The sequence below is a fragment of the Lagopus muta genome, chromosome 2 (genome assembly GCF_023343835.1).
Source record: "Lagopus muta isolate bLagMut1 chromosome 2, bLagMut1 primary, whole genome shotgun sequence".
Taxonomy (NCBI): Eukaryota; Metazoa; Chordata; class Aves; order Galliformes; family Phasianidae; genus Lagopus; species Lagopus muta.
The window spans coordinates 98349572-98371729 of NC_064434.1; the positions used below are offsets into that span (position 1 = coordinate 98349572).

A 22158-nucleotide genomic window follows, 5' to 3' on the forward strand; every position below is an offset into this window, starting at 1 on the left:
TGTGGTTTTGATAAAAGATGTCTTTATTAAAACTGGCCTTAGGTTCAATTATTTTATGGGCTGAATTTCAAGAATGTAGACTAATATTAGGACAAGAGAATTTCTGACTACTGATTCTCATTGGAAATGTGTCACACCTTTTCAGGATTATGTTTAATTCAGTGCTGATGACAAGTTTATATCCTGACATTGTTTCTGTACCTCTCTTTCATTGTTGTCTTTTTTCAATTATTAAGAAATTCAGCTTTACATTTTCTACAACTACTAAAGACTAAGAGCCAAGAAAACTCTTTAAAATAAACATTAGAGTTTGTGTTACTGAATGAAATGAGTGGTGCTTCAGACATACTGCTCTCCATTTTGTGTGGATACTTATAGAGGTCTGCATGGGGGCATGGTTTTTCTTCATGTTGTAAGCTATCATTACCTAACAATACATAAGCTAACCTTGGATGATCCAACTTGGGTATTAGAGGCAATCTTAGTTGCTTAGTAGTGCTTTCTTTCCACATTTTATTGATTTTTATTTTTTTTCCCTTTTTTTCCCCTTGTTACATGAAAGGATTCTTAATGCAACCAGTGATGTAACTTATTGTATGCAAATTGATGTGACTTGGATTATTATTATTTTTTGAAAGGCAGTTGTTCCCCAACCACCACTTTTCCTTCCTTTCTCCCCTTTTTCTTTTAAGCCATCCCTATCAGTATTGTAATAAAAAGGAAGGTGAAACAAGACCCAGTCTTTCAAGTCTCTGGTAAGTTGAGGTACTAAAGGAGCTTAAAGTAAAGCTCAGTACTAATTCCAATTGTCTTAGCATTTAACGTGGTGCCTGTGTGCATGGGGTGATGCACAGCTGTGTTCCAGTCTTAGAGGCAACTACACTGTGGCAAGAAGAAAATAGGATAAGGGAAATTGAATGCATTATTTCTTGTGCCTGTTTACAGTCTTGACAAACACAACACATTGCCATTCTGACACTCAACACCTTTAAAATGTGAATAATCCAGTATAGTCCATTTGTAAAGGAGATGTTTCAAACAATGGGAGACAAGATGGTCATTTTAAGACTGTCAGGTCTGCTATCAGCTCAGCTGGCATTACTCATATCACTGAGTGCTGTTTCCTCTTCTCTGCTGCGCTCCAAACTATTTGGAGCCTCATGGCTGGCTAGTCAATGTTTATGAGGTTGGGAAAGCAAATTTGTAAGTAACTTAGTCTGCACATATTGAAAAGTCTACAGTAGAAATCATTTTAGGAAAAGGTAGCAATTGAAAGAAATTGTTTTGGCTGCTTAAGCAGACCTATATATCATGTAAAGAGATTCTTTTAAAATGACTCTACTCTGCCCTTTTTCCCCCTCTTTTTTTTAAATGCATACACGGTTGTTTATGAACCTTGTTCCTTTTGCTGATTAAAAACTTTTTCAGAGCTGAAGGAGCATTAATGGTATTCAAGGATTCAGTTCTTTATTTTCAAAAAGCAATAATTTCTGCCTTCTTCACCACACAAATCCTGTTACATTAGATACAAGGGCTGGAACAGACCTGGTTTATAGAGGTGTGTTTCCCTTCAAAGCAAGCTGTCAGTTTGCAAATTCTTCGGAAGGCATCTAAGCTTCTAGTGAGCCACAGCTGTATTAAGACAGCTTAATAATTGCTAAAATACCACCTGAGCTAGAGGAGAAACTAATAACATCTGCCAGGATGGTCACCATCCCTGTATGACTTAATTTCAATTGGGTAAAAATCAGAGGAGGGAAAGGGGAAAACTTTTGGAAGTGAATTATGCACACAGCTAGATCTGGGTTCCAGAGGAAAACATGTCCCATTCACAGCAGATCCTTTCCAATGGAAACAATACACAAAGACAGGACTGGGTCTTTGCCTTGAGACTAAGGAAACTGAATTGTCACAATGAGATGATATAAATCCCTTTGCACACTATCTTCAATTAATTTCCATGGTTAACTTGCATATCTACATCTCTATAAATGTTTGTCTATTTCACATTTTGCAAACTTTTACTTGTTTAACTCATGTTTTCATCTTATCTGAGTTAAAAGTGATTTTGAGGTAATGGGCAACCACAAATGAAAGCGACCCCTTTGACAACAATTATTCTTTAAGCTGAGCTGTATGAACATTATTCCTGTTCTAGAGATTTCTTTATTGCATTCAAAATAACTGATAAAACAGGTATGATCATCCAGATCTACCTAGGAGATGGTAGCATGGAGGGCCTAAAGACTGACAGCTATTCTCTTCTGTTGGCTTTGGTGATAAACTGGCAAGGAGATCACCTTCTAAGTGAGAAAAGGTATCGATAAGGGAAGACAAGTCTGATTTTATTTATGTACATTGAGGAAAAAATCCTACCCCAGTTTAGCTCTGGAAAAGGTTGCCTAGAAATGATGTGGGATTTGCAGTCCTGGGGAGTTTCCAAACCCAGCTGGAGAAGGCCCTGAGCAACCTGCTCTACCTTGGCAATTAACCCTGGTTTGAGCTTGGGTAGGTGAGGTGGTCCTGGGCAGCCTGAGTGAATCTGGGGTTCCTTGCACTGAACTGCTCTGTTTAGCAAATTTTCCCTGCCAGATATTCAGCAGTAGTAGTTCTGACATGCAAAATTTCTTTACAAGCAAGAGTCTAAGGGGATCTCTAATTTATCTTACTGTACGGGAACCGTTAGGTCACAGCCTGAACCAGTGATTGAGCACCTGGTGAAGGGGTGTAGCCAGCCCTGGGAGCACAGGTGGAAGCAATTTGCCTGTGCCCCCTAACCTCATTTAAGGGCTGGCAGCTGCGAGGGCAGGTTGCTGCTTGGAGATGGTGTCCTCTGGAGAGTTTGGTGAGCTCTAATCCTCGAAAAGAGGTAAGCACTTTTTTCTTTATTACTGGATTGTGAGTGCTACTTTTGTTGGTCTTAAAGGAACTGTATTTGCTGCTGCCTAACCTTACGCTTATCTTCTTTCAATTTCCCAACTGATTTCTGAAACAGTGCAAGTAAAGGGAAGCACACGAGTTGTTGTAGCTTTCCAAATTTCCACAGAGGGAATAGCGTCTAAGTATTGCCTCTAAGGTTTAGATTTTCTTTAGATTAAGTAGGCGATGTTAAAGGAAACCATTCAGTGAATGTCATTGTTATGAGGCACTCCTGGCGTCACATTGCCCTTCCTTGCTTGTACACCATTGTGTAGTTGAATGCCAGCTTAATGTGCCTCTAACAGCATCTATCTATCTGCTGAACAAGGCACGTGCAGGTTGCTTCAGGAGGACTAAAGTACAAAAACTGAGAGAGCAGGAAAAATCTCTAATGTAAGGGAACATATTTTTCAGTTCCTGCTGTTCTTTGTTATTACTCTTTTCCCGTCTATCCACTTACCCTGCTGCCCTAACTTTTGATACTTTTAATTTATCTGTTAGCTGTGATTAAGATCGTGCTACATTCATGAGGAAAGACTCCGCTTGCCAGGAAGCTTTCCTGAGGTATTGCAGCTCTAGCAAGGGACTATATTGTGCTGTAGTCAAATATAAAATTTACTAAATACTCATTTAGAAAAAATCTTCAAGTTTAATTCCTGTTGTATTTGTTATGCGTATATCCATTGTATGTAATTATATTTATGAGAAACATGATGCACAAAATCTTGCAGCGCAGTGTAGCAGTGCAAATTTGATGAAGCTTCCTTTGTTATTGTGAACATCAACTTGCACTTTTTTAAAAACAAGCAATACAAATGTTTTATGAGACAACTAAGGTTTCTAGAGCTAATATTAGGAAAAAGATAATGGCATATATAGATAGATAGAAAGTGGGGCTGTAACAGATCATGGGCTTGCTGAGGTTTTCACCAGTAGATGTATAGCAGGCGTTGTGGAAACATCCTTGCTCATAAGAATGTTTGGCTTCATTTCTATGGAGTTTTCATTACAGTTTGTTCTGTTCTCATTGATTTTTTATTTTTTATTTTTTTATTTTTCCCCACTCAAGTTTGAAACTTCCATTTCAGCATCAAATAGAGTAAGAGGCTATTGTTTCTTATGCTGGGGCTAGCTAGGTATGTCAGACTTTTGCCACATACTATTTTTGTATTTGTAGAATTTAAGATAAAAATAGGTTAGATAACCATCACCTAGCCCACTAGACAACTGCTAAAACATGTTAAATTCAGATGAGGCCAAAGCAATCTAGGAAAACAGCAGAGACCCTGCACTGTCAAATCAAAGCAAAACCAACCAACTTCAATTATTCATAGCAAAAATAAACATCTGCTGGGTTTTATGGGAGGAGCAGTGCTTTTAGAGTTGGCCATATACCGTTACACAGTGAGTGATCTATCACTTTGTATGGAGAAAGTAGGATGAAAGTGAGTAGAGCTACTCCTGAACAAAATACTTTGGATTTAAGTGTGATAGCATGAACTGCACTGCTTTAACACAATGGACACTTGAGATGTTATGTTTTCAGTGCCAGGAAATGCCTCCTGCTAACTTCAGTTGGAGCTGATGAGCAAGAAGCAAAAATAACTTGTGCTACTTATGTATATTTGAAATCCTTTAACTTGAAATTATAGCAGCGTTTCTGAGAATTGAGCTTTATGCCTGCTATGTAACACAATATAACCAAAATCAATATCCTAGTACTGACACTGCATTTTTCCACATTTTAAAAGCAAGACCATGCCTGACTCTTGCAGTTGTACTATGAGTTGGAAAGCAAGATAGTCTTATCGCTCATACTGCTATGTAACAGTCAGGAGATTTGACTCTCTTTTGAACAAAGAATTTGCTGAGAACTCAGCTGAGACTGGGGCTGCAGTCTGCCCCAGGTGGCTCTAAGTGGCCCTTTAGCTGGTGGGGAACGTCAGCATTATGAAACCCATGTGCTCTTGCCCTTAATCATGGTCTGCTCTCAGCACCAGCACCTGCTGTGATTTTGTTATCTTACACTAAGGCAGGCAACTTGCACTCTTCTGCTATTTTTTCTGAAAATTGCCTTTTGATGTAATATACAAGATTTTGTTCCAATATAGTCGTAGAAGCATAGTTCTTGAGATTATGTCCTACTTGTTATCTATTTACATCCACTGATTATGCCCTCAGGTACAATGCTTATCTGGTCTGGGGTGTTTCAACTACTTACAAAACTGTCGTTGAATTACAGCTGACAAAACCAAGATTATCAGTTCTTCTAGCAGACCTTTTCAAGGTACTCTAATGTATTTTTTGTCATCTAGGGCATGCTCATGAGCTTGACTGCTAGATGTGTAGCTCTGCTGGATTCAGAATGCAAATGCCCTCATATGCTTTTTGTTATCTTTACCATCTTTTAGAATGGTAAATTCATTAAGTGAGTGTTCTGTATCTAAATGTATCATGTACTATTTACCAACTACCAAAATTTTAGCAATACTTTTTGGCTAGATATTATATTGGATACTGAAAATGATTAAGGAGCTACTATCGATAGTGTTATGTATTTTTTTTTTAAACATTAAGCAGATTCTGAATTAAAGCATATTATGTACACAAAGCAAATCAAGTGACCATGAAATCTAGAGTTGCCCCTTCCATGTTGCTGTAGCTCTGTGTGGCTTTGCCCTCCTTTCCCATGTAATTTCCATGCTTTACAAAAAGATGAAATTTGCTGTATACCCTGTACTGATCTGACTCATTTTTTCAGGAAAGGGTTTGAAAGTAAATATTTCTATGATTTTAAGGAATCTCTTTACAACTATTTAGGTAAATTACTGTGTTCACACTGGCCTCCAAACTGGCAACATAAGTGCATAACAGCAGCACAAGTCATCTCCCCACATAGTGCTAATGGGTGTAGAGACTTAAAATTAAGCTAAATTCATTTTTTGGCTCTGTTGCCAAGAGGCACAAAAATGAAGTGGAAAATGTGGCAGTTAAATTAGGAAAGAGTAAGAGATGGTGCTTTTATCTAATGGAAGGATGTAGCACTGTATGAAGAGGAAGAGTTTGACAATGGGTATGAAGAAAAAAATAATGAGAGGAAATTATTAAGAGGAGAAATTTAGATTTTAATATCATGGAACTTATCCAGACAGTGAAATCTCTTACATCTGGGTTTGTCTCTCAAGGGAAGATGTTCAAACTTAATTGCTTTGGGCACTTTTAAATAAGTCTTGTCAAATTGTGTGGAAAAAGTGCAGAGAACAATAACAAACTTGCAGAGGAGTACACTAGGTGACGTGCTAAGCTTTGCCACCTCTTATTTTTGATTCTTTTGTGGCAGCATGAGTGACACCAATTATAGTGGCAATTTTTGCTGAGAGGAGACCCGTTTTCTAAGAGCTCAGCTGTATTATTGCCTTGGTCTGAGCTGCAGACTTCAAGAATGGAAGTTCAGAATGAAAAAACTAATGCTGTATTTGGGTGATATCTTGTATGTCAAAGCTTCTCTTAGGTGACCACATAAGTGGTCAGAGAGAAATGTTCATTGGGCTGGGAAAATGGAAATTGGACTGTGAGGATCCAGAGATATGTTCTGCTTGCCTATAAAATGAGAGGTTGCTTCTGGGAGCCTGGGGAAGGATGTCTCCATGTGCCCTGAGGTTCAGGTACAAGTCTGCTCACACACATTATTTTACAGCTTTCCCCTCACAGTAGGCAACATCAGAGTGAGAAGGCAATAAATTACAGTCATTCCAGAAAAGATCACTTTTCCTCTCTGTGGAACTGTTAACTGAAATTAATAAAGAAAAGTTTAAAGTTTAATTATGCCCTTCTCCTCCACCCAGCCACAGAGGCACTCAGGAAACAAACAGGCTGTAAACACAGAAGAAAGTAAGCTGTGAAAACTGCTTGTATTCTCATTAGTTGCTGTGCAGATTTTGTATAGTCACATTTAAATTCTGTTGACTGAAATACAATATGAACTCATTTGTGTCAGGTGCAGGCACATAGGTGTGTCAGAGAACAGATACTAAAAACATTGCAACTTCTTGTGGGAGGGAACAAATCATCGAAGAAGGAAGTCCAAGAGTGCAGACTCCAGACAGAGAGGAAAAGATTGCTTCTTCCAGGAAGCAAGTCCCCTGGGACTGCAGTAACCAGCAGCCCTGTCCTTAGTGGCTATGTGGCCGGAGTTCAGATGTTTTTAATGTTGTCTGTCTGTCTGAAAGTCTGTTTCTTCTATTTGCTTGCTAACAAAGTGTGAATATTTGATTAAAAACAAGTATGAAAACTGGGGAAAAAGAAAAGGAAGTTAAGCCTATGTGTGAAAGACTGTGCTGTGCTGAGGGTGGGGTGAAACTCTGCCTGCCTGATCTGCAGGTATAAGAGGCAAAGAAAAACTTACCTGCGCTTGCTGTTCTGTTTTTGTGCATGGGGCATTGTGCTTGTGCCCCGGCCCTTATTTCACCTTTAAGTGTCTCTGTTTTGGGTCAGTGGTCTGTAGGGCTCACTGGAGGAGCATTGCCTCCTCCTACCGGTTGTAGAAGGGGCAGGCTGTGACTTGTCCTTGTAGCCTGTGAGTTTGTACTTAATGGCTACCCTTTAAGCAGAACTGAAAATACTTCAGTCTTTTATAGTGCTGTGGATTTGCCCATCATCCATTGCTCTGATTGCTGCCATCTGTTTAGTAGATTCATTTGTGGTCTCTGTTTCTACAGTTACCATGAAAGGTCTCTAGATCAGGGACTGTAACATTATAGTGTTAGTAAAGTATCCAGCATGGTAGGTGTCCAGTTCCATTTTGAGACCAAGGGGGAATATTACATTCCCAGTTATGTCTTTTGTTGTTATCCATTGTAAATCAAATCCTATTTCCTTTTTTCCGTAATGATGTTCTCATTGTCTTGAATGGGAGATATATTTATTAATGCTAGAATACATGAGAAGTCTGTACTTTTATCGTGCTACTTCACTTTCACTCATTTTTAATGAACTGATAATGCTCAAATGTTTGTTGAGATTAATGCTGGTTATAAACACCTACATGCTGACCTATTGGAGAATTTTCATGTGTCACTGATCAGATTGATTTCAGAGAACTCTTAAAAAGGGTGGCAGAAGGGTGGCAGTGTATGTGACAGTACATCATATAAGCTACAACAATACACTGTAATTAAAATAGACTAATATATGTACTCTGAAATGCTACTCACAGAAAAGTAGTAATAAATATAAATGGCTTACTGTGCTTCTGCCTTCATTTTGGAAAGGCTGAGAGGGATGGCACTCTTCAAAGGTTGTCTGTTTCAGCTGCTTTATTAGAGAGATGCTGAGCAAGGAACTATTGATCCTAACAGCATAGTGAATTTAAGATGAGATCTGACAGTATTTGCAGGAGTAAGGCTTGATGCTTTTCTCTACCCCCATACGCATCATCTCAAGATATTAAAAAAAAAAAAAACAAACAAACAAACAAAAAAAAAACCAACAACTTGAGTAAATTTAGATTTCAACATGTGAAAAATCCAGGCTCCATGGGATACAGGCTTTTTGAATTCCTCCCTGTAAATGACTTATTCCAAATAATTATTTTGAATTTGTTTTTTTTTTTTTTCTTCCATGTAGCTTCAAAACATGTTGTAGTAAGCAATCAAACTTATAATGGCAAATTTCTTCATTAAGCTTCAGCCACAACTGTTCAACCATGGGCAAGTTGGACTAGATTATCTTAATGGTCATTTCCAACCTTGATGATTCTATGATTCTAAGTTATTTAGAATACATGTGCTTAAGTTATATCTATTACTTCTGGAGCTACTTAAGATGATCTTTGGAAACTTGAGGGAAGGGAGCTTACCTTGTGAAAATGCAAGGAAGAATTGCAGTGAATGTTGCAATTCTCTGCAAGAAAGGAAGAGACTTTGGAGAAAGCTATTCTGTGTCCCAAGTATGGAGCTGTGACATGTGGATACTGGCTGATAGGTATTTGCCCAACCTTTTGTTGATATTTATGTTGGAAAAGGCTTGGTTGGCAGCCTGGTCCACTTGATACATAGTTATGTAGAGTGCTGTATCTAAATTGCATTCATAACAACACACGGGGAGCAATGGATATCCTACCTACTGAAACATCTTGTTTGTGTTCCTTTCTAGCTATCTCTGTAGACCATCAGACTAAATTCTTCAGTGCTCATTCATGACTAGCACCACTTCATTCAGAGCTGCTTATTGGTTCTCATTCCTCTCTTTACCCTCTTTCCTACTTGATACAAAGCAGACTCCAGCTGAGCTCTCCCTGACATTGAGACACACTTTTTGCAGGGTGTGTTGCAATTCCTAAAGAGCGAAGTAGGATTTGTCTTTTTTTTTTTTTTTTTTTTTTTTTTTTTTGTGTGTGTGTGGCTTTATTTTTTGTTGTTTTTAGCATGAGCTGCATTGACTTGAAACTATGGAAAGGGGCATGGTGATAACTCATTAAGGTTTAAAATCCAGGAACAGCAGCCAACTAGTCATAATGTTAGGTTTTTTGTCACTGCTGAAAATGTGACACCTCTAGTTTGCTGTTCCTCTCTCATATGCCATAATCTCATTTGGGTCAGGAGTTTTAATTGTAGCCATTTTGATGGATCAGAAAGTATCTTAGACAGCTGAATAATTTTCTTAATTGAGATTTAGAAGCTAAACCACATGGTGTTGGTTGTTGTTATTTTTAGTGTAAGGAAGGAGAAGAAAATCTTGTAATGAAACAATAGTTTTTTTTTGGCTGATTTGGACAAAAGAAAAAAATTCATTGCAATCCAAATCTTGCACTGATCTGGATAATCTGGAAGTTGTGAAGCAAGAGGTAGTGTTAAGCAACAGCTATTGCTTAGATGTCTAAGTCCAGCTGAGACAAAATAGAGGTCAAGTAATGGCATCAGTCTTAATAGTAAATGCTTTCAGTTCCATTGAATGTATCTCAAGGCAAGAAATTAGATGCCAGGGAAAAAGGTGTCTGAGGAAATTTAACTCTGATTCTAAGAGACCACCTTAAAACTGTGTGTTCTTAGGTACAGATATGGAAGGCGTTAAGGTGTATAGTTTTATGCCTTCCAATCTGAGAGCTTGCAGAAAGTTGAATTAGTCGATAGGAGATTTCATACACGTTTTTACCTTACTGGAAAAAAATCGCGATAGCCATTCTCTCCTTTAAAGTGGGAAAGAACTCTATTTAAAAAATAAGAAAATAACGTACCTAACAGCTAATAATGAAAATGGTCATTGTGGTTGAATGCACGATCTGCAGGTCATTTCTCTTGTAACTAAATTATGCTTGAGTTTATGTTGTTCTGTATTGAAGCCAAGGAATGAGTATTGCAAAACTGTAACTTAATGCATGAAATCTAAGTAAGACAGGTCTTTTTGAAGTGTTTGCTTTTAAATTGTCTTCACAGCTTTACTAATTTTTGTATGGTTATGTATGAGGACTACTCCAAAAGTAATTCCTCCTATTTTAATATGCTAGCACATAATGTCAGAGACAGATATTGGTGGGATGGCAGTAGAGGTTGAACCTTCCCACCAGTAATCTTTTACATGTTGTTGCCATGTGACAAATGGTAGCAGTGGGTCAGTCTGACAAAATGGCATCTGACATGGATGTGTGTATGAAGCAAAGATGTGGAATTGAATTCCTTTATGTGTGTGGGGGGGAAAAAACAATATGCATTGACACTTGCTGATTGTTTATGGAGCCCGAACACTGGATATGTGCACAGTGAAGCACATGAGTGGGTGATGCATTTCAGCAGAGGTGACAGCAACATGGTCATTTCCTCTGGTGAAGACTTTTACGATGATAGTATGCAGGCTCTTATTTATCACTGAAAATGCATAGCTAAGGGTGGTGACTATTCTGAGAGTATTTTGTAGGTGAGAACTTGCTCTATAATATAGTGTTATTGCACTCCTTGTATCTGTTGTAGTTTTCTAGGAAACAAATAGGAGGCATTACTTCCAGAGCAACCAACGTCATTGTACTGTTGAACCTATAGAAGCTAGTTACATTGTCTATGGTTATACATATACTTTCAAATTACACTTTTTTACATGATGTCCAAACTCTAATTTTTGCCTGTCTGAAGTAATGAACAGTTTGAGTAGCTATAGGTTGATGGGACAGTGTCTGCTAGTAAACTGATGACAGCAGAGGCTGCAGTTGAATTCTGTTTTCAAACCCCTTCTGTCACATTGACTTGTCCCACTCAGTGGCTTTCAAGTGAATCTATCTCCAGAGTCATACCTCTACTAGTCAGCAGAGGATGCTTCTGTGTTGGAGTCATCCAATATTCAGAGGAGTAATACACATCAATTCATTGAGAGCTTTCTTAACAATTAATACTCTACCTTGAGGTAAAATTGGCTAGTTTGCCAGTAATTATTAGTAAGCGTTACAGATAAGACAATATTAGGCAAATACATTCCTATAAAAACCTGAAGGACTCTTTGGTACACCATTTGTTCCACAAGGAAACTGGGTACTCTCTAAGAACAAATCTCAAGCAGTATTTCCACTGCCCATGTTGCCTGTCTGGTGTGATGTTAGAATAATTTTTTAGTAATCATGCTGTCAGCTGTTGGGATAGTACTGCTGTACCATGTTTGTGTCAAAGCTGGGAGCCTGGCAGAGGAAACACTTAGCGTGTTGTGTAATTTTCCTCTCTGCTATTTGATTCTTATCCTCTGGTTGATCTCCTAACCTGGTAGTCCATTTTAAAATTTCCCCTATAATAAAATGCCTCCTGCTGATCTGTAGAATACTGGACCCTCCTTTCCCCCTTGCAAATGTGACCGGTGCTTCTGATAACTGTTAAATGTTGAGCTGTGGTGGTGTTTTCTCTTACTGTGAGTATTTTGTTCTTTACAGTTGATTAACTGATTTGCACAGCTTGCTCTGTGGTGAAGGAACCTGCCCAAAACTTCACTACACTGATAAAAATGAGTTAAATGAGGATCTCTGTTGTACAGATGAATTGTTAGATGTCTAGATCTTTTGATATTTTTCAGGATTGTCTATACTGGTGTGGTCTTTATACCTTTAACTGCTATTGAATTGCAACCTGTATTGTGATGCAACAAGTCAGATGCCTCATTTTAGAGATTTGCTCTTTACCTCTGAAATGAGGTGGGAGTGGCAAAAGAGGAGTGAGAATATAGAAAAAATTATGATGAATCTTGTGGTACTTTAAATTTCTCCTTAATTTCAGAGTATAGATATTGTTAAGAGGGAATGAGCAATGTTTCAAGATACCTGTTAGGAGAATCTTGTGTTCAAGTACTGGAGCGTATAACATCTTTTTTAGATAATATGCTGATACTGTATATGGCTTTTAACATACTGTTTATTCTAAAGCATTCCTATGTGGTCTTTTGCATTCAACACTGATTTCTGATTCTTTGTCTTTACTGTCTCTTCACCTTCTACCTTTCATCCTTTCATCTTTATTTTTCCTATTACTTGGTGTATTAATCATATTCTTATATCTTGCAGATAGGCATCTTGTTCCCATTTACCTTGTGCAGGGGAAGGGGTGGTAGCCAGCTGCCTTGGGAAGATAAGTTCTCATGGAGTGACTGGCTTTGCTTCCCTTGTTGTTGCATCCTGATAAACCTCTCTGTTTCTATTTAGCTTGGTAAAATGACTTACAGGCACTAAATACTTGCACAGCAAACATATTTCCAAAGCCATCTAATGTGTGTAAGAACTGATTTTCAAAGACTAGGGAATTTTATTCTCCAGTTTATGTACAATTTAAAAGGCTGCCAGTATGATTCAAGTGAGATTTACATTCTGTAAGGGAGAGGCTGAAGCCCAAACCAAAACCCATTAAATACACTGGAAATCTTTTCATGGCTTTTGGGCCCCAGATCTGGCCTTGGCAACCATGAAAAGTAAGAGGCAGAGGAATATTGAGTCCACAGGCTTTTTAGCCAGTCATTTTTACATAATTACATGAAAATATTCTCAGAGCAAGCAATTCCGCACATACACACAAATCCAGTGACAGGAAACTGTTCATAAGGGTAGCCTATCCAGAGAGCAGGTTTTTTAATAGTTATATTTTTTGGAATCTAAGAGCCATTTGTAGAGAAGATCTCATAAGAATGCACAAGAATGTCTTGAATGAGAAGAGTGCTGCATTTGTCCAAATTCTTATTTCTGTCTAGGTTTTGTTGTTTTTGGTTTCTCATTGCCATTCCATGCTTCTGTACATAGGTTAAAGTGCAGAACCACCTTAAGCCATTATTGATGATGTAATGTACCCTTTTTACTGTCTGCTGAAATCGCAGCTGACAAAAGTTTGTCTTTCTGCTGTTTTCTTTGGAGACCTTCCTGCCAAACAACATAAAGATTCGTACTGCAGAAATACTGCCTTTGCAGGCAGTGACAGCTCCTGCTGGTCAACCCCAAAGCTGCTTCATTTTCAAGATGGGAAAGAGTTAACGTGCATGCAATGACATCTGGTTCCTGGTAAAAGCCAACTGGAGACAGAAGCTATCTTCAACATGCAGAATCTCCCTGTTGGCCTTTTTTTTTTTTTTTTTTTCTTTCTGGTTATATGTCTTGTAGTCACAGTTACACTATAGATGTCTGCTGGGAACAATAAAAGCACATGATCCTTGCAGGTGAAACAAAAAGAATTTTCTTAGTGGTTGATCTAGATTGATGTTAAGGTTGGGTCAGAATGAAAGATGATACATATTTTTGCCTTGATTCAAAGCAAAATACTGAGATAATAATATGCAGTTAAAGTTCAGGGGAAATGATGGCTACAGCAATGGTAGTGCAGAAGCGTGCCCAGCATACTTGCTTGCAAATGAAACTTGGTCAGATGTAGAAGGCAGATGGATGTTCTAATCTTGAGATAAAGACTCCTGATGAGGAAGCTTGACATTTTTCTTTCCTTCTCAAAACTTATTTACTGTACTTATTTTTTGGAGAACATAAATTAGTTAAGTCTGAACGCTGGTGGTAGAGAAGGTAAAAAGTTGCAGGGAAAGGTAGATGCAGTGAGGCAAGCTACAGCTTCACTGCATGGTGGATCACGAGTACTTAAAGTTCCCATTTCCTCATGTAATTATTGCTATAAAAGGGGGGAAAAAAGCAAATAAAAATCACAAATGCACTGTGTCTTTATTCTAATCCTGGCAGATAGTTAAGCATTTTAGCTTTTCTAGAGTAACTCACAGGTATCTTGTGAGATTGTAACTTCCTGGACAAGAGGTATCTTTGCACTTCTTTGACCACTCTTCCTTTATTCTGTTACAGTCAAACTGTGGCTGTACAGTCTCTAAAAAGTTAAAAACAAACAAAAAAACAAAAAGAAAACAAAAAATCGTTAGGTTTTTCTCATGTACACTCATATCTGACATGAACAATATGTTTTACAGTAACATGTTGTACAGTTTGCAATTTAGATAGCATGTACTGATGTGCTGTGTAGTTAAATGTTATTGTGTATTCTCAATTTGAGATAGATTGACTCAACTCAAGCTTTACAGGGCTTGAAAAGATTGTACAGTGCAAGTCATTACTGCCTAAATGTTGCAGAGTGTTATGGTGAGCAAAGACAAGTGTCAAATCCTTTTATCTAAGGACAGAATAATTCCCCATTTTAATCCTAAAACAAATGCAATTTGTGAAAAGTCAGACATAAAAGACTTGCATTTTGATAGACTCTATAAGCAGATATTGGAGTAAATGCAATCTTCTGAGAGACATATCATGCCTGTGGGTTAGAACAAACTCTGCTAGTAATTACTGGGGGAAGGCTCTGACAAATAAATGGTAGGTGCCATGTCTGAGCTTTGTCTTTGCCCTTTGTGGATGTGATTAGATGTGATTAGACTATCAGCATTATTTCAATAGTACTTTTTTGTTCTGATTAATACTACATCACTTCCATCCCCAATCCAATTGTGATCAAATAAACGTAGCTTGAGTTTCAAAAAATAAACACCGTTCTTGCATTTTCATTTCTCTTTCCTAGCATTAAATGCACTTCAGACATTTTTCTTTAATTAGCAGCGTTTGAATTTGAGTGGCTGTACTTGTAAGAGTTTTAACAGATAGATGCTTATTTTGACATCTAGGAACATCTTCAATGAGTACCACAGTATTAAGGTTGAACTTGCATATGCTACTGGCTTTAACTTTGGAATTGCAAACAGTTTTCTAGTAAAGATTGAAAGCTTGCACGTTAACAGCTTGTTTCAGATATCTCAAAGGTATTGCATAGCCTTTCTTTTCATAAGAAATATAGTGGCAGATGCTATTGCTAGTAGTGCTAAAAAGCATCAGTTTCTGTCTCTCTGTGGACTAAATTCAAGTTCTATTAAAATCAGTGGAAAGGTTTTGCCTGCCTGCCATGAAAGCAGAGCAGACCTTACGTCTTTGAACTACGTGAGCTGAAAATGCCTTTGGTGCACAAAACTTCTTAGTCTACAGTTCTGAAGACTGGTGCTGACAACAACTGGGGTTGTTTTCATTTTCCCATAAAGTAACTCAGGAATGTGCACTTGCTAATTCAAAAAACATTTAGGTGTTTTAGAAGTTTATTTTCTTGTAAGCTGCAAGAGACACAGCAATAGTTTGTAATTTAGAAGTGCACAACTACTGCACACAAGATCTCTTGTGGCATTAAGGCTAATGATATAAGTGGGCCTAATTCAAGAACTGTTTCTGTATTCCACTTCTTATTTTTCATGTGAGAGGTTCTGCGATTTCATGCCTTTCATCATGCATGTGTTGATAATGTCTGATGTTTTTTTTGCTTGCCTAGAAATTACTGAAGGAAATTCTTCTAATATCAGCTGCCTGTCCATATCAAGGGCCAGCTTTGATTTTTTTTTTTTTTTTTTTTTTTTTTAAAGCTAATAATGCTGTGCAAGCCCAGAACATGGGATGTCAGGGAACAGTTTGAGGTGGGATTGTAACCAAGTGCATGGCCACTAAGGATCTGTAAAATTCATTCACTGTAGATTTATAGACATCTGAATTTCATTAGTTCATGGCTTGGTTCCTATGTCCCATTTACCTTGCTGTGCTGTAGGTCCGTGAAATTCTGTCATGGTTAGGTAAGTGATCTGGAGTATCTGTGATGCTTGAAAACTGGGGAAGATGGCATTTCCTTTGGCATTTACATGTTGCTCTGTATTGTACCTTGTGACTCTGAGGCTTGCTGAGTGGATCGTTTCAGGGGGGAAAAAAAAAAAAATTTTTCTTTCTCTCTTCCACTTGCTGATATTGAATCCATCACTCTACTATAACAGTAAAACATCCCAACGGTGGTTTTAGCTTACACTCGCTATTCAATGAGCTGAAGAAATGCTGCTTTGACTTCTGCTATCAAGCTGCCATAGATGGCTGTCAGCAGTGTCCAGACATTATAAAAATGCCGTCCTGGTAAGCATGCAGATTGCATTCAAGACCCTCCCCAGAAAAGGCCTCCTTTACGCTCCTTATTCAAACAGGAGGTTGCTGTGCTGTGGGGGATTGCATGGTAGGAGAGCAGGGCTGCTTTCCTTCTGTCAGAACAGTGTTCTGCCTTTTGAGGGCTTTTCTCCTTGGCTGCTCCTTTCACCAACTGTGAAATGAAGAGCAACCAGTATGGATGAGTTACTGCCAGCTCTTTTTTTAGATGGATTGAGTGAATAGTTTTGTGAACCAATTGAAGCTCAGCCTCAGTCACCTTAGTCCTCCTCCTGTCTGTTGGGGCTGATGGTTGACAGCTATGTGAGAGAAATAGCCAGGTATTTTGATATACAAAAATTGGGAAATGATTCTATCATCATCAAATGATTCTATCTTTTCTTCATGCAGCAACTTCCCTTTTACACTGTAAAGAAATGCAATGGAAGACTTTCTGATCTATTTATAAAAATAGACTTCATTTATTTAGCTTTATTGCTAGGAAAGTGAAGATATGCATATATCCACATAAATATATATTCAGAAGCAAGTAGTCCGTGAATACCAAAGGCAGTTTTTTTAAACAGTTCTAGAATTGCAAGCCATATTAATGCTTCTTAATATGTGTACATGTAGTTCACTTTTCTGCTGACTTTTTTTCTTCAGAGGAAATAAACACACTTTACCAGTTTGCCCATAGCATTCACTCCCTGGCTTTAATTTCATGATGTTGGAGAAGGAAGGCACGTAAGGATTTGCTTGATAAACAGAAATGTTTCTCTCTTTATCTAGCTTATTATGAGGCAGTCATCAAAAGTAAGTTAGGAATGAAAAGAAATAAAATCAATGACAATCAAGCAAATGTTCTAATACATGCTTAGCATTTTACTAAATGTCATTGGTGTTAGCTTTTAGCAAAATGTAATTTTGTTCTGGACTTAAAATACCAAAAATTGGTGCATTAATGTTGTTGTTATACTAATTCAGATTTGCTTCTCTGTAGAACAGGCACTAACCCAATGGAGGTGTATGGGTAGCCATTTACAGTTGAAATATGAGTTCTCCCATGGACTTTGAGACATGGCAAACATGAATTTTATATACTTTGATGCAAATGATTTATAACCACAGCTCTGTAACTGTAGACTAGGGATTAAAGATCTGTCCCCAAACTCATGCAATGGGACACTATTCTTTACTGGTTTTTGGGTGATCTGACGCAATCCGTTTTCTCTGGTTTCTGTTTAAGGGTTTTTTTTTTTTGTTTTTTTTTGTTTTTTTTAAAACATCAAGATGTTATAATGCTGGCTTTCTTTTAAAACTGTTAGAGCAAAATAGGTAAAGCCCAGAAAGCGAGCTGCAAATCGTAAGTGGTCTCATTGATAAAGATTGTTATTGATAAGTCTTTCTGACAATCTGTACGTGTAGTTGATACTGTCTGTAAATGCTCTAAATGCCTGTATAGGTACTTTATGAGGCAATAAAATAAGTAAAGATGCAACAGAGGAAACCCTCTCCAAACAACTGAGAGGTATAACAAGCAATTTTAATAAGTTTAAATCAAGATGATTTGTTTAGAACTGATACACTTATGCCAAGTTGATTTGGCAACAACAAGAGAAAGTGCTGTGTTGTTAGTACTCAGTTTGCTCGTTAACTACACAGGTCTGTCTTTCTGGATTGGTGGAGGTAAGGAACTTCTTTAGAACTTATTTTTTGAAGAGGAAAGAGCTGACTCATAGTATTGTTTTGTAGAAAATTCACATAAGATGGGTGTTATAAATGGGTAGTATATAGTTGTAGCACTTCAGGGTTTAGGGCAAGAACATATTAAGTGCTATAGAAGAAGGCAAACTCTGTTATCAGATATTAGCTGTCTAGTCTCTTAATAGCCTTGGGGTTTGAGAGCCAGAATTTACAGTTTTCGTGATCGTGGCAAAAATAACCTAATAATTGAATGGCAAATAAAATACTTAGTCTGGAAAATCAGTAGTTGCAGAATGAAAACCTTTGCAGAGCTCAGAGGAAGATGGAAGAAAATTAAAGATGTTGGAACTTATTATAGATTGTGCCTTAAATGATTTATGAATTCTGTTTATGAATCTAGAACAGTATTTACTTTGAGACACAGAGAAATCAAACAAAACACAATAGTATGTTTTCCTTAGCAGTTGAAGACAAAATGAAAAGAAAAGGAATAATATCCCGCATTTTCATTTCTGATAAAGTTTCTCATTCTAAGAATCTTTTGTGCTGGCACTTTTTAATAATGGAACCACTTCTTTGCTTCTAGAATAAAATGTGAAGCTTAAGCAGTAGGAATCTGTCTGCAAATTTAGTTTTACCTTTCAGTGCAGTTACTTTTTAATAAGACTATAGCAGCTGATTAATCGTGGCTTCTGCATCTAGAATTTATGTAGTATGTAATTGCAAACAGACTGCCCATCAAACTGAACTCATAAGAAAGTCTTTCTATTTACAGTAATAGAAGATAGCATTTATGGATTCCTCCCAGCTCCAACGTTGTGCCACAGAGCTGAGACTTGGTTGTAGTGAGAATTTGCAACATCCATTAAAACTAATGAATTAGTATTGCATATCTTGTAATCACCATTAAGTAAACATCAGTAATACAGAATATCTATACAGCCTACTATTGAAAGTTTTGTTATTAATTATCTTAATGAAGGAGTTCGTATTTACCAATATAGTTTGTAACTTGAAATGTCTGTCAAGTTGAGAATTCAACTTCATACCCATCTATAGTGAAATCCTGATATATGAAATTTCTGAATTACATTCTCTTTAGTAGTCTAATGTGTTCTCTGTAGTAGTCATGTATTTGTAGCATGCTTGACAAGAAGGAGCTGTCATCTTATCAGCAAATACTGCATTTAGATTCAGTTTTCAGATAAGCTGAAGTATAAATATATTTGCTTACATGAAAATGTTACACCAAACATATAGTTATGATGGTTTTACACTGCCAAAATATATTAGAATATGCAAGAAAATAATTCACAGTACATGTCTTTTGTTAAATCTCATGCTTTGTGGGATTTTCCTGTGCCACATGAATTGTAAACCATATTCTATTTCATTTTGGCTTTTTTGATAACTGCTTGAGGTTGTATTAATGTTGCAAGCAGATATATCTTGGTGATGTCCTCTCCTAGTAAAGGAGGTATGATCCACAACAAGGAGGGGTCATATTGCGCAAGAGGCTCTTCTCTAGTCAAGTCGACTAGCAGAAAGAGTTTAGCACATTGCAGCATTAAGTTGCAAGGTGTCTTTTAATCAGTTTTTGCATTTTTATTATATCCAGTTTAATGTTGAGCTCTCTAAGAGCAAAAGCTATTTGACATAAGATGGTTCACTTGGGCTTGACAAAAGAAAACAAATATGCAAACAGCAATCTATAATGATAATTTGACTCATGGCATATGCTTTTTGGTTCAGTGAGTTTCCTGTATTGATTTTTGAGCTTGAGCATTAATGAATTCCATTTTCAAGCAACATGCACCCTTTGGGATGTGCGAGCTTTCTGAGTATTATTGAATTAAGGCTGTGGGATGCTCACATGATGTATTTTTTTTTTTTCTTGGCTGCTGATGGGGGATCCAGCTGAGTTTTTGTTCTGCTACACTGTTTCTGCTTCATGGTTGCTGTCTCTTCTGATTTTTCTTTTGGAACGTAAGCTAACAGCTTGATAATTTTAATTAAAACATTTGATAAATATTCATACTAATTTGTCTATGATTTGCAACATTTTTTTTCACTTGAGATCAGCCTGTGCACTGGGTATTCTCACATGTAGGTTGAACTAGCAGTTCTATTTTTCAGTGTACTTGCAACCATAGTTCCCTGGGTTTTATTTTAATAATCTATGCAATATTCTTTACAGCTTTCAGTTCTTTTGCATAATTCAGTCAGTTCTCTTGAGTTAGCTCTCACATGTATCAACGGAACTCAGACGTGTGGGCTCCCTGACCAGTAGGAACTACTTCCTCTGAAGAATACTTCATAAATCTCATAGAATGACTAAGGTTGGAAGGGACCTTGAGACTTATCCAATTGCAGCTCCCTTGCCAAGGGTAGATACCTCCCCCCAGCTCAGACTGTCCAGGGCTCCATGCAGCTTAACTTTGGACACCTCCAGAGATAAGGGCATCCACAGCTTCGCCGGGCAGTCTATGCCACGGCCTCACCAGCTTCTGAGTAAATAACTTCCTCCTAATATCTAGCAAAAATAATCTTCTCTTCTAACTTAAAACCATTTCCCCTTTTCTACCCCTGTTTAAAACAAACAAACAAACAAAGTCTCCTTCCTGCTTGTAAGCTCCCTTCAAGTACTAAGTACTAGAAGGCTGCAATGAGGTCTCCCTGGAGCCTTCTCTTTTCCACACTGAATGAACCCAACTCCCTCGACTCTTCTTCATAGCATCCCTTGACTAGTTTCTTCTGTCCACCAGTCTTTGATTAATATGCTGTACAAAAATTCAGTATTCTTGTGGTAGCTGCTTTTACGCTTTGTGATCAGCAGAGATTGTGGAAATGTGATTCTGATGTACAGATTATAGAAGAGAAATGAAAAACTGAATTCCAATTTGTCCTTAACAGACAAATTTACTGGCAGAAACCAATATTTGAATAATATTGCCAGAAACATGACCTATAGACCTATATTTACACTAATACTGTCCTTATATGAGTTTAGCTAAGCTCCACAATTATAGAACGCATACAACATCATTCTGTGGTATGAATGTCTGTTCTTAAATTGCTTATAGAAACTGATGTACAAGTCAGCTACTTGCTGAGATGTGAAAAACAGAAAAGCTGACCATTTTTCAAAGGAGATTTGCAGCTACAAAAGAAGTGCTTCTTCTGCACAGGGTCATGACTGAGTACTTGCTAATTTTTTTTTGAGAATTATGTAGCAGTGGATGACAAATTAATAGGCGAAAATTAGTGTGGCACTGAAAGAAATCACTTTGTGGAGAGAGAAGACATTGCTTCTGAATTCCAGAGTTAGCTACTTTGAGAAGAATGGCATGGAGATTTCACTGTTTTGTGTCCTTAGATTTGGAGTTGTCAGTGGAAATATAGGACTGCTAAACATATAACATGATTTGTCACCTAATTGGAAACTAGCTACATAGCTGAGAACAGAATAATTGAATTAATTCTCTGAGCTGACACAGAGTCTTGCCCTAACTTTTGCCTCTTAGTATTCCAAATTGCTGCTTCCTCACTTGCAGCAGTACCTGCTCTAGGACCTGTGTATGAATACTTGAAGTTGAAGAGGTTGGCAACTTCTTTCTTGCAGCTTCAGTGTCCCAGTGTGTGATGCTTTTTGAGGACTGAAAGAAGTGGTTGCAAGAGTTAGTATTATCTGCAATATAAAAAGGATGTTAAGATACTTAAATGCAACGAGAAGGCAGTAAAACTGGTAACAGGGCTAGAAGGAGTGTGCTGTGAGGACAGACTGGGGCACTTGGGCTGCCTGCTCTGGAAATAGAAGAGGGCAGAAGGTGACCTCGCTCCTCTCAATGAAACCCTGAGGAGGGGAAGCAGAAGGAGGTGCTAGACTCTGCTCCTGAAAATCCATGGCAGGATGGGAATAATGCAAAGCTTCACTGGGGATGTTCAGACTAGACATTAGGAAATAGTGTTTGACCACTCTCACGGTAGAAAACTGAAACGGGCTTCCTAGTAAGGTGGTTGATGCCCAGAATCTGTTAGTGTTCAAAAGGAAGCTGTCATCTTATCAATAACATTTTAATTTC

The 22158-nt window shown here is 37.7% G+C and overlaps 1 long non-coding RNA gene across 1 annotated transcript in view; it reads left to right on the top strand.

Annotated features, from left to right (window-relative positions):
• Nucleotides 1-2778: 2778 nt before the first annotated feature.
• Nucleotides 2779-22158, top strand: part of LOC125689529 (uncharacterized) — a 125338-nt gene continuing 105958 nt past the window's right edge. The window contains exon 1 of the long non-coding RNA XR_007375321.1: nt 2779-2869. This is a non-coding gene — a long non-coding RNA (uncharacterized LOC125689529). The remainder of the gene's footprint in view (nt 2870-22158) is intronic.